The sequence below is a fragment of the Panulirus ornatus genome, chromosome 41, assembly GCF_036320965.1.
Source record: "Panulirus ornatus isolate Po-2019 chromosome 41, ASM3632096v1, whole genome shotgun sequence".
Lineage (NCBI taxonomy): Eukaryota > Metazoa > Arthropoda > Malacostraca > Decapoda > Palinuridae > Panulirus > Panulirus ornatus.
This window is the reverse complement of record NC_092264.1, coordinates 17,519,585-17,532,084: the sequence shown is the minus strand read 5'-3', so window position 1 is coordinate 17,532,084 and position 12,500 is coordinate 17,519,585. Positions and strand designations below refer to the sequence as shown.

General features: G+C 39.1%; 1 long non-coding RNA gene across 1 annotated transcript in view; it reads right to left on the bottom strand.

Annotated features, from left to right (window-relative positions):
- Positions 1–12,500, bottom strand: part of LOC139761778 (uncharacterized) — a 46,446-nt gene that overhangs the window by 10,017 nt on the left and 23,929 nt on the right. The window contains exon 2 of the long non-coding RNA XR_011715607.1: positions 1,571–1,659. This is a non-coding gene — a long non-coding RNA (uncharacterized lncRNA). The remainder of the gene's footprint in view (positions 1–1,570; positions 1,660–12,500) is intronic.

Here is a 12,500-nt window from a genome sequence, read left to right as displayed (position 1 = left end):
CATAGCCCACGCCTCGCAACCATACAACATTGTTGGAACCACTATTCCTTCAAACATACCCATTTTTGCTTTCCGAGATAAAGTTCTCGACTTCCACACATTCTTCAAGGCTCCCAGGATTTTCGCCCCCTCCCCCACCCTATGATCCACTTCCGCTTCCATGGTTCCATCCGCTGCCAGATCCACTCCCAGATATCTAAAACACTTTACTTCCTCCAGTTTTTCTCCATTCAAACTTACCTCCCAATTGACTTGACCCTCAACCCCACTGTACCTAATAACCTTGCTCTTATTCACATGTACTCTTAACTTTCTTCTTTCACACACTTTACCAAACTCAGTCACCAGCTTCTGCAGTTTCTCACATGAATGAGCCACCAGCGCTGTGTGTATATATATATATATATATATATATATATATATATATATATATATATATATATATATATATATATATATATATATGTATTCCCTCAAAGGCCCAGTCCTCTGTTCTTAACGCTACTTCGCTAACGCGGAAAATGGCGAATAGTTTGAAAAAAAAAAAAAAAAAAATATATATATATATATATATATATATATATATATAGAGAGAGAGAGAGAGAGAGAGAGAGAGAGAGAGAGAGAGAGAGAGAGAGAGAGAGAGAGAGAGAGAGAGAGAGGGTTGTGTGTCCTGTCAACTACTCCACCACTTGTAGCACAGGTCAACTGACCAACCAATAGGTTAACCAAACATCACTACCTTATAATCAGTGAGATTTAAACTCCCATTACTCACTCGTTTGCTTCATTCTCTCGTTTTAATTAATACAAAAGATTACGTCATGCCTTTTTTCATTATACAAATATACATATATGTATTTCCAGCGGGACATAAAGAAAGCAGTAGGTGGTGGTGCTCGCAGTAATATAGTGTTATACTTTGTGGATGAAGTTTCCAATCTAATCCTCATCAATTTGTGATGTGACTTGCTCCATGAAGAGAACCAAAGCAAGTGATTGTGAGGCACATCATCCATTACTTTACGACTGTCGAGCAGGTTTGACAGGAGTCAAACACAATATCAGGAATGTTTTCACTGTCGTCAGAACCAATCACTGTTGTTCAGTACTCTTGTCACTGTTCGTTAGGACCAGGAAGCTACGGCGGACCATAATGTTTATGGCCACAAATACATTATGTTGTGAGAAATAACTGGGGAGAGTTGTAGGTGACCTATGTTGATTATTCCCCGTTATATTACACAGTGGTGGAGGCTGTTACTTACTGTCCCCTCGTGTGTGTGTGTCGGTATACATGTGTCTCGGTGTATGTGTATGTATGTATTTGTCTATCTGTATATGCATACTTGTGTGTGTGTATGTATATATATATATATATATATATATATATATATATATATATATATATATATATATATATATATATATACGTGTTTCTTTGTCCATAAACTCAGAACTACAAGACCATTTCCTCAGCCACTGCAGAGGTGTTGCCAAACACCATTAAGTCACTGTGGCAGTGTTGCATCCTTCACTGTAGGGTGTACAGTGGGTGGGGTAAACCTACCTTGGCAGTATTACATGGTGAAGGCTTAGGTCCCCTCTGGACTGGTAGGTGTAGACATTCATCAACATCATTCCAGCATTTGTTTAACACTGAAAAGATAACAGAGAAGGAATCTGAATATTAAACACAAATAATGGGTTCGAACCCCGCTCGTGGCAGCCGGTCCACATTCTACACAGCTTTTCATCTTCCCTTAGAGTGTAATCAATAAACTGGGTACCTGACTATATACACACACACACACACACACACACACACATATATATAATATATATATATATATATATATATATATATATATATATATATATATATATATATATATATTTTTTTTTTTTTTTTTTTTTTTTTTTTTTTTTAAACTTTGTCGCTGTCTCCCGCGTTTGCGAGGTAGCGCAAGGAAACAGACGAAAGAAATGGCCCAACCCCCCCCCCATACACATGTACATACACACGTCCACACACGCAAATATACATACCTACACAGCTTTCCATGGTTTACCCCGGACGCTTCACATGCCTTGATTCAATCCACTGACAGCACGTCAACCCCTGTATACCACATCGCTCCAATTCACTCTATTTCTTGCCCTCCTTTCACCCTCCTTTCTTTTTCTTTTAAACTATTCGCCATTTCCCGCGTTAGCAAGGTAGCGTTAGGAACAGAGGACTGGGCCTTTTTTGGAATATCCTCACCTGGCCCCCTCTGTTCCTTCTTTTGGAAAAAAAAAAAAAAACGAGAGGGGAGGATTTCCAGCCCCCCGCTCCCTCCCCTTTTAGTCGCCTTCTACGACACGCAGGGAATACGTGGGAAGTATTCTTAATCCCCTATCCCCATATATATATATATATATATATATATATATATATATATATATATATATATATATTCCTATGAGTCCACGGGGAAAATGAAACATGATAAGTTCGCAAGTGCACTTTCGTGTAATAATCACATCAGTAGGGGAGACAAAAGAGGAAAATATTATTACACGAAAGTGCACTTGGGAACTTATCATGGTTCATTTTCGCCGTGGACTCATAGGAAAATACTTGATCGCGCGGAAAATTGTGATCCTTTCCAACACATATCTATGTATATATATATACAGAGAGAGAGAGAGAGAGAGAGAGAGAGAGAGAGAGAGAGAGAGAGAGAGAGAGATGGCCTGAATTAGGGTATCTGGTTACTAGTTACCCGTGTTAGGGTATTTGGTTACTAGTTACCCGTGTTGTCTCAGCTAGCACAGAAGAAACTAGATCTTGGGAGACCAACTCAGCACGACCTTTTCCTTGTGGTTTACGACCCTCGTAATCCCAGTGGTGACTCCCTAAACAAACAACTCTCTGACCCAGGATTGGGTCGTTCCCTGTGCTCTAGTTTAGCCAATTTGTGCCGTATAGTCTCTTGACGTAGGGTAGGAGGATCCCCTGTTCTCGCTCGTGTAGTGATGGGTATGTTGTGGTCTGCTGGATCCACAATGAGAACCAGGGCTGGGTTGTGGTCTTGACTTCCTCCCAAAAGGCGGCAAAGGCGAGCAAATACGTCTCGTCTCAAGCATCATACTTACACCATACTGACACGTTCACACTCAGCTGCTACCTGGGGAGCGACGTGGGTCGTCTGGAACATCATACTTACACCATACTGACACGTTCACACTCAGCTGGCACCTGGAGGGCGACGTGGGTCGTCTGGAACATCATACTTACACCATACTGACACGTTCACACTCAGCTGGTACCTGGGGAGCGACGTGGGTCGTCTGGAACATCATACTTACACCATACTGACACGTTCACACTCAGCTGCTACCTGGGGAGCGACGTGGGTCGTCTGGAACATCATACTTACACCATACTGACACGTTCACACTCAGCTGGTACCTGGAGGGCGACGTGGGTCGTCTGGAGTGTCATACTCACACCATACTGACACGTTCACACTCAGCTGGCACCTGGGGAGCGACGTGGGTCGTCTGGAACATCATACTTACACCATACTGACACGTTTACACTGGTCTACTTCCCGGAAGCAACGATGGAGTTCATCTCACGAAAGAAAAAAAAGAATGTGTAATTTTGATGCCATGAAAAAAAAAGGGAATGTGTGAGGTAAGTGCGCGTGAGAGAGGGAAGAGGCGAGTGCGTGGGGAGGAATATTAGGGTGGGAGGGTCCGACAGGGAAGAAGGAAGCCTGAAAACCGTTGGTGTAGATCCCGTTAAAGAGTGTGTTAAGGGCAAGTGCGTTCCAAGTGTGGCCGAGACTACGTTGAGTGCGGTTTTGGTGACAGCGGCTCAGGGTGTGGTATATGAGAGTGGTTTTCAGAGCAAGTAAGCGTCCTGGCTAGAGTGTTTCATTAGATTATGTTAGTGAGAGCGTGTGGCCGTGTATGGTCGAGTCTGTTGTATGTTGTGAAGAGCGTGTAGGGGAGAGCAGGAGCTCCCGGAACAGATGACAATAACGACGAACGAAATCGTGTTGACGAGCCTAAAGAGAGAGGTTCAAACCCTGTTTAGAATGGAAGACATAACGAGCATCGGAACCCTATGGATTCAATCTCCTTCCTCACATCACCTTCAGCTGGACGTCGACTGAGCAACGTTATAGATGGATCAGATCCCATGACACATATATGAGGCCTTTATTTTCCTTATATCTACAAATAGATTCCAGTTTGCACTCGACAGTGAGTTCATTCACTGCACTATATATGATCTCCAGGCTAAAATATGCTTCCATATGTATGTATATCTTTTAAATATGTGGTTATTTCAGGAAGCTTCCATCAGACATAAGTTCTTTTCGTTCCTCATACATATGTATACACATGGATGACGGTGGGTGGGTGGTCACCGCCTAGCTCTCCCGTGACGTCATCAATAGTTGATTCCAGCAGGGGGGACGAGAGAGAGTGGAACTGTAATTAACTAATGGTATACAGCTAATAGCCCTGGCATTAACGAGGGCCTGACCCCCTGTAAGATCGTTAAGTAGTGTTCTTTCAGTTGCCGAGGCGCAACACACACACACACACACACACACACACACACACACACACACACACACACACACTACATGAAGACCGAACTGATGTGCAGAACACAATACACGAGGAGTACAGGGTGGACGAGTGCTTCCCGGGTAACCACTAGGTAAGGTCACATGGTCACCTTGAGACCCAGGTCTTGTACTGAAGTACAGGACCTGGTAGTCGTAGATACAGCCCCTGTACCCCCGACAAGGGGACTGGTCACTTATAACTTGCCTCAGGAGTAGATCACCTGCCCACAGTGGGCCCTGGATCATCATCATGGTCAGCATCTGTGGCGAAGTATATCCTACAGTCTATCGAACTATCCCTTCACCAATACCTAACACCCTAGTGTAGCAAGAGCAACTGTGAGTAGATTTGCGAGTAGGGTCACCCTACCGACGAGGTCTACGTACGTAAGGCCAGAGCCATCATCATCCCAGAACATACAAACACTCCTGTTACATTCGTACGTGACGTGGCCTTTGCTCTAATGTATTAAGATCGAGGTACTTTATGACCATTTTGGCTAAAGATGATTTTAGATTTTCGTACTTCAGTATCATGTGGTATATTATCGTATGTCTTCTTTTTCTCGAAGTCCTAAACGCAGTGGCTAAGGTTGAATGTGTTTGAACTCTCTAACATCTGGGTTACTGGACATCAAAGATGTCCCTGCTTAGGATCGATGATACTATAAGATTCGATAGCCTCTGTGTAAGGAGATCGAACCCTGCGACAGCGTATTCCGATACGCCATGAAATATGTCACGTATTTTTAACACTGGCGGCGACGTAGTAGCGAAGAGAGGTGAGACGTCATCTAAAAATGATGAAATCGCGATATATATATATATATATTTCTTTGGTCATCTTTACCTTCCAAACCCGAACTGTCCACCTCTATTGCCCAGTTATCTTACCTCACTCACTCGAGGGTGGAGGTGTACAGGGAGTAATCAAGACTATTTGAGTCAAAAAGGATGTAGAGGTCACTTGAATTACCTCATGGCTAGAATATATGGGTCAGAGGTTAGGTGATATAATGTGTTATGCAGGGTTATATGAATCACCTCATGGCCAGAATATGGAGCACAGATTATATAATATAGTGTCTTATGCCTCAATATCAATCATGAGCATAACTCCAGGGCCATTCGAAAAGTAGTTCTTTTCTATCACCAAAGAGTTGACACATCGTAAGCCAACTGATTCTTATTGTCAAGTGACGATTCGAAAAGTCGCGGAAGGGAAGAGAGTATTGCCCTCAACCTCTACTGGTCGTCTCCAAACTTCTTGTTTTCAACTTCTTGTTGTATACCAAGCCTGTCCTGTTCTATGTCAAGCTTGTCCTCTTCTGTACGAAGCCTGTCCTGTTCTACATTAAATCTCTCCTGTTCTACACCAGCTTGCCTTGTTCTTTATCAAACTTATTTTTCATCAAACCTTCACTGTTTTTTAACAACCCTTTCCTGTTCTTCACCAAGGCTCTTGTTTTTCATAGTCTCCCCTGTTCTTCAACAAGTCTCCCCTGTTCTACAGTAGCCCTTTCCCTGTTCTCCTCCAAGCTTCCTCTGTTCTTCACCAAGCCTCTTCCTATTTTTCAGTAACCTTCTTTCCGTTCTTTTCCAAGTCTCATATCTTCTTCAATATCTCTCTCCCTGTTCTTCATAACCATGTCCCTCTTCTTCTCCCAGCCTCCTCTGTTCTTCAGCAACCCTCTTCTGTTCTTCAGTCATCCTCTTCTGTTCTCTAAACCCCTTTCATTCATCAGTAATCCTCTTTCTGTTCTTGTGCAACCCTTTCCCTGTTCTTTAGCAACCATCTCCCTGTTTTTCAGCAGCCTTAAACCCCTGTTCTCCAAGTTTCCTCGTGTCCATCACAAACCATTACGATGTTCAGACAATAACATACTCCAGCGAGGGTTTTGACCAGCTATTTGTTTTGATAATAGCTCATCCACCCAGCTGGCTCTGCGGATTTACGTAAACACAGCTCCGCCCTTGAACAGCTGGGGTTTGAAGTACACCATTTCCCGCTGGACCAAAATAGTCGAGAATTATTTCGTGATGCTCTTAGGAATGACAGTTTTCTCTGATCGTAATCGCATAATTCTGTTTTCCTGCCCTGCGGTACAGATGAGACTGGACGAGGCTGAACAAACACATTGGTTTGCTGAGGTCTTCTGTAATTGCTTGAGATATCCATTGGAATACCTGCTGTCTTAGAGAGTCAAACTAACAATCGCAAGGAACAAGTAAAATGTATATATCCTACCCTAAGCCACGTATATACAATCGACCAACCGCTAAGGGAGGATGAACAGCTGGGCTGACTGTGGACCACCTACCGTAACCAGGATTCGAACCAATGTACTCGTTACGACTGGAATTGTTTGGTCATATGGGATTCAACTCTATCCCAAGCCTTAAATATAAAAAGAATGGAATCCACAGACCCGTGGCCAGTTGACGATCTCTTCTCGCGACGAATTCCTCTATAAACATTGACCTGGGCAAGAGCCGTCCAGTGTGGCTCCTGGCGAGGCCCGAGGGCCGAGCCTGGAGGCCAATAATTGACGAGACGGGCGGTCGCACCTTCGCCAGGTCTCCACCCACCCACTGTTTCAGTTGACCCGTAAATATTACAGTGGGTGACGTCAGTATGCCGTCACCTGGGGTCATGTTGCCACCCACATCCCCCCCTCTCTCTCTCTGCCCTGCTACCTGTGCCGCCATTCACCTCCTCTATTTCTCTCCTGCCCCACTACCTGTGCCTGTACCGACACTGTCTCTTCTCCTGGTGAGGGTCGTCGTCACCTGTGCTGCGTCCTCTCTACTCCCTAAGGCCCACCTGATGCATCACGTCGCGTCACTATTTCCTCATGTTACAGTTGGTAGTCATCTTCACCTCTAGCATCACCATCTCCCCTCTAGCCTTCCCTCCCTTACCATCACCATCTCCCTCTAGCCTTCCCTCCTTACCATCACCATCTCCCTCTAGCCTTCCCTCCCTATAACATCACCATCTCCCTCTAGCTCTCCATCCCTTACCATCACCATCTCCCTCTAGCCTTCCCTCCTTACCATCACCATCTCCCTCTAGCCTTCCCTCCTTACCATCACCATCTCCCTCTAGCCTTCCCTCCCTTACCATCACCATCTCCCTCTAGCTTTCCCTCAATTACCATCACATCTCCCTCCGAAGTTAACAATAATGTTTCACCGAAGTTAACAATAATGTTTCACCGAAGTTAACAATAATGTTTCACCGAAGTTAACAATAATGTTTCACCGAAGTTAACAATAATGTTTCACCGAAGTTAACAATAATGTTTCACCGAAGTTAACAATAATGTTTCACCGAAGTTAACAATAATGTTTCACCGAAGTTAACAATAATGTTTCACCGAAGTTAACAATAATGTTTCACCGAAGTTAACAATAATGTTTCACCGAAGTTAACAATAATGTTTCACCGAAGTTAACAATAATGTTTCACCGAAGTTAACAATAATGTTTCACCGAAGTTAACAATAATGTTTCACCGAAGTTAACAATAATGTTTCACCGAAGTTAACAATAATGTTTCACCGAAGTTAACAATAATGTTTCACCGAAGTTAACAATAATGTTTCACCGAAGTTAACAATAATGTTTCACCGAAGTTAACAATAATGTTTCACCGAAGTTAACAATAATGTTTCACCGAAGTTAACAATAATGTTTCACCGAAGTTAACAATAATGTTTCACCGAAGTTAACAATAATGTTTCACCGAAGTTAACAATAATGTTTCACCGAAGTTAACAATAATGTTTCACCGAAGTTAACAATAATGTTTCACCGAAGTTAACAATAATGTTTCACCGAAGTTAACAATAATGTTTCACCGAAGTTAACAATAATGTTTCACCGAAGTTAACAATAATGTTTCACCGAAGTTAACAATAATGTTTCACCGAAGTTAACAATAATGTTTCACCGAAGTTAACAATAATGTTTCACCGAAGTTAACAATAATGTTTCACCGAAGTTAACAATAATGTTTCACCGAAGTTAACAATAATGTTTCACCGAAGTTAACAATAATGTTTCACCGAAGTTAACAATAATGTTTCACCGAAGTTAACAATAATGTTTCACCGAAGTTAACAATAATGTTTCACCGAAGTTAACAATAATGTTTCACCGAAGTTAACAATAATGTTTCACCGAAGTTAACAATAATGTTTCACCGAAGTTAACAATAATGTTTCACCGAAGTTAACAATAATGTTTCACCGAAGTTAACAATAATGTTTCACCGAAGTTAACAATAATGTTTCACCGAAGTTAACAATAATGTTTCACCGAAGTTAACAATAATGTTTCACCGAAGTTAACAATAATGTTTCACCGAAGTTAACAATAATGTTTCACCGAAGTTAACAATAATGTTTCACCGAAGTTAACAATAATGTTTCACCGAAGTTAACAATAATGTTTCACCGAAGTTAACAATAATGTTTCACCGAAGTTAACAATAATGTTTCACCGAAGTTAACAATAATGTTTCACCGAAGTTAACAATAATGTTTCACCGAAGTTAACAATAATGTTTCACCGAAGTTAACAATAATGTTTCACCGAAGTTAACAATAATGTTTCACCGAAGTTAACAATAATGTTTCACCGAAGTTAACAATAATGTTTCACCGAAGTTAACAATAATGTTTCACCGAAGTTAACAATAATGTTTCACCGAAGTTAACAATAATGTTTCACCGAAGTTAACAATAATGTTTCACCGAAGTTAACAATAATGTTTCACCGAAGTTAACAATAATGTTTCACCGAAGTTAACAATAATGTTTCACCGAAGTTAACAATAATGTTTCACCGAAGTTAACAATAATGTTTCACCGAAGTTAACAATAATGTTTCACCGAAGTTAACAATAATGTTTCACCGAAGTTAACAATAATGTTTCACCGAAGTTAACAATAATGTTTCACCGAAGTTAACAATAATGTTTCACCGAAGTTAACAATAATGTTTCACCGAAGTTAACAATAATGTTTCACCGAAGTTAACAATAATGTTTCACCGAAGTTAACAATAATGTTTCACCGAAGTTAACAATAATGTTTCACCGAAGTTAACAATAATGTTTCACCGAAGTTAACAATAATGTTTCACCGAAGTTAACAATAATGTTTCACCGAAGTTAACAATAATGTTTCACCGAAGTTAACAATAATGTTTCACCGAAGTTAACAATAATGTTTCACCGAAGTTAACAATAATGTTTCACCGAAGTTAACAATAATGTTTCACCGAAGTTAACAATAATGTTTCACCGAAGTTAACAATAATGTTTCACCGAAGTTAACAATAATGTTTCACCGAAGTTAACAATAATGTTTCACCGAAGTTAACAATAATGTTTCACCGAAGTTAACAATAATGTTTCACCGAAGTTAACAATAATGTTTCACCGAAGTTAACAATAATGTTTCACCGAAGTTAACAATAATGTTTCACCGAAGTTAACAATAATGTTTCACCGAAGTTAACAATAATGTTTCACCGAAGTTAACAATAATGTTTCACCGAAGTTAACAATAATGTTTCACCGAAGTTAACAATAATGTTTCACCGAAGTTAACAATAATGTTTCACCGAAGTTAACAATAATGTTTCACCGAAGTTAACAATAATGTTTCACCGAAGTTAACAATAATGTTTCACCGAAGTTAACAATAATGTTTCACCGAAGTTAACAATAATGTTTCACCGAAGTTAACAATAATGTTTCACCGAAGTTAACAATAATGTTTCACCGAAGTTAACAATAATGTTTCACCGAAGTTAACAATAATGTTTCACCGAAGTTAACAATAATGTTTCACCGAAGTTAACAATAATGTTTCACCGAAGTTAACAATAATGTTTCACCGAAGTTAACAATAATGTTTCACCGAAGTTAACAATAATGTTTCACCGAAGTTAACAATAATGTTTCACCGAAGTTAACAATAATGTTTCACCGAAGTTAACAATAATGTTTCACCGAAGTTAACAATAATGTTTCACCGAAGTTAACAATAATGTTTCACCGAAGTTAACAATAATGTTTCACCGAAGTTAACAATAATGTTTCACCGAAGTTAACAATAATGTTTCACCGAAGTTAACAATAATGTTTCACCGAAGTTAACAATAATGTTTCACCGAAGTTAACAATAATGTTTCACCGAAGTTAACAATAATGTTTCACCGAAGTTAACAATAATGTTTCACCGAAGTTAACAATAATGTTTCACCGAAGTTAACAATAATGTTTCACCGAAGTTAACAATAATGTTTCACCGAAGTTAACAATAATGTTTCACCGAAGTTAACAATAATGTTTCACCGAAGTTAACAATAATGTTTCACCGAAGTTAACAATAATGTTTCACCGAAGTTAACAATAATGTTTCACCGAAGTTAACAATAATGTTTCACCGAAGTTAACAATAATGTTTCACCGAAGTTAACAATAATGTTTCACCGAAGTTAACAATAATGTTTCACCGAAGTTAACAATAATGTTTCACCGAAGTTAACAATAATGTTTCACCGAAGTTAACAATAATGTTTCACCGAAGTTAACAATAATGTTTCACCGAAGTTAACAATAATGTTTCACCGAAGTTAACAATAATGTTTCACCGAAGTTAACAATAATGTTTCACCGAAGTTAACAATAATGTTTCACCGAAGTTAACAATAATGTTTCACCGAAGTTAACAATAATGTTTCACCGAAGTTAACAATAATGTTTCACCGAAGTTAACAATAATGTTTCACCGAAGTTAACAATAATGTTTCACCGAAGTTAACAATAATGTTTCACCGAAGTTAACAATAATGTTTCACCGAAGTTAACAATAATGTTTCACCGAAGTTAACAATAATGTTTCACCGAAGTTAACAATAATGTTTCACCGAAGTTAACAATAATGTTTCACCGAAGTTAACAATAATGTTTCACCGAAGTTAACAATAATGTTTCACCGAAGTTAACAATAATGTTTCACCGAAGTTAACAATAATGTTTCACCGAAGTTAACAATAATGTTTCACCGAAGTTAACAATAATGTTTCACCGAAGTTAACAATAATGTTTCACCGAAGTTAACAATAATGTTTCACCGAAGTTAACAATAATGTTTCACCGAAGTTAACAATAATGTTTCACCGAAGTTAACAATAATGTTTCACCGAAGTTAACAATAATGTTTCACCGAAGTTAACAATAATGTTTCACCGAAGTTAACAATAATGTTTCACCGAAGTTAACAATAATGTTTCACCGAAGTTAACAATAATGTTTCACCGAAGTTAACAATAATGTTTCACCGAAGTTAACAATAATGTTTCACCGAAGTTAACAATAATGTTTCACCGAAGTTAACAATAATGTTTCACCGAAGTTAACAATAATGTTTCACCGAAGTTAACAATAATGTTTCACCGAAGTTAACAATAATGTTTCACCGAAGTTAACAATAATGTTTCACCGAAGTTAACAATAATGTTTCACCGAAGTTAACAATAATGTTTCACCGAAGTTAACAATAATGTTTCACCGAAGTTAACAATAATGTTTCACCGAAGTTAACAATAATGTTTCACCGAAGTTAACAATAATGTTTCACCGAAGTTAACAATAATGTTTCACCGAAGTTAACAATAATGTTTCACCGAAGTTAACAATAATGTTTCACCGAAGTTAACAATAATGTTTCACCGAAGTTAACAATAATGTTTCACCGAAGTTAACAATAATGTTTCACCGAAGTTAACAATAATGTTTCACCGAAGTTAACAATAATGTTTCACCGAAGTTAACAATAATGTTTCACC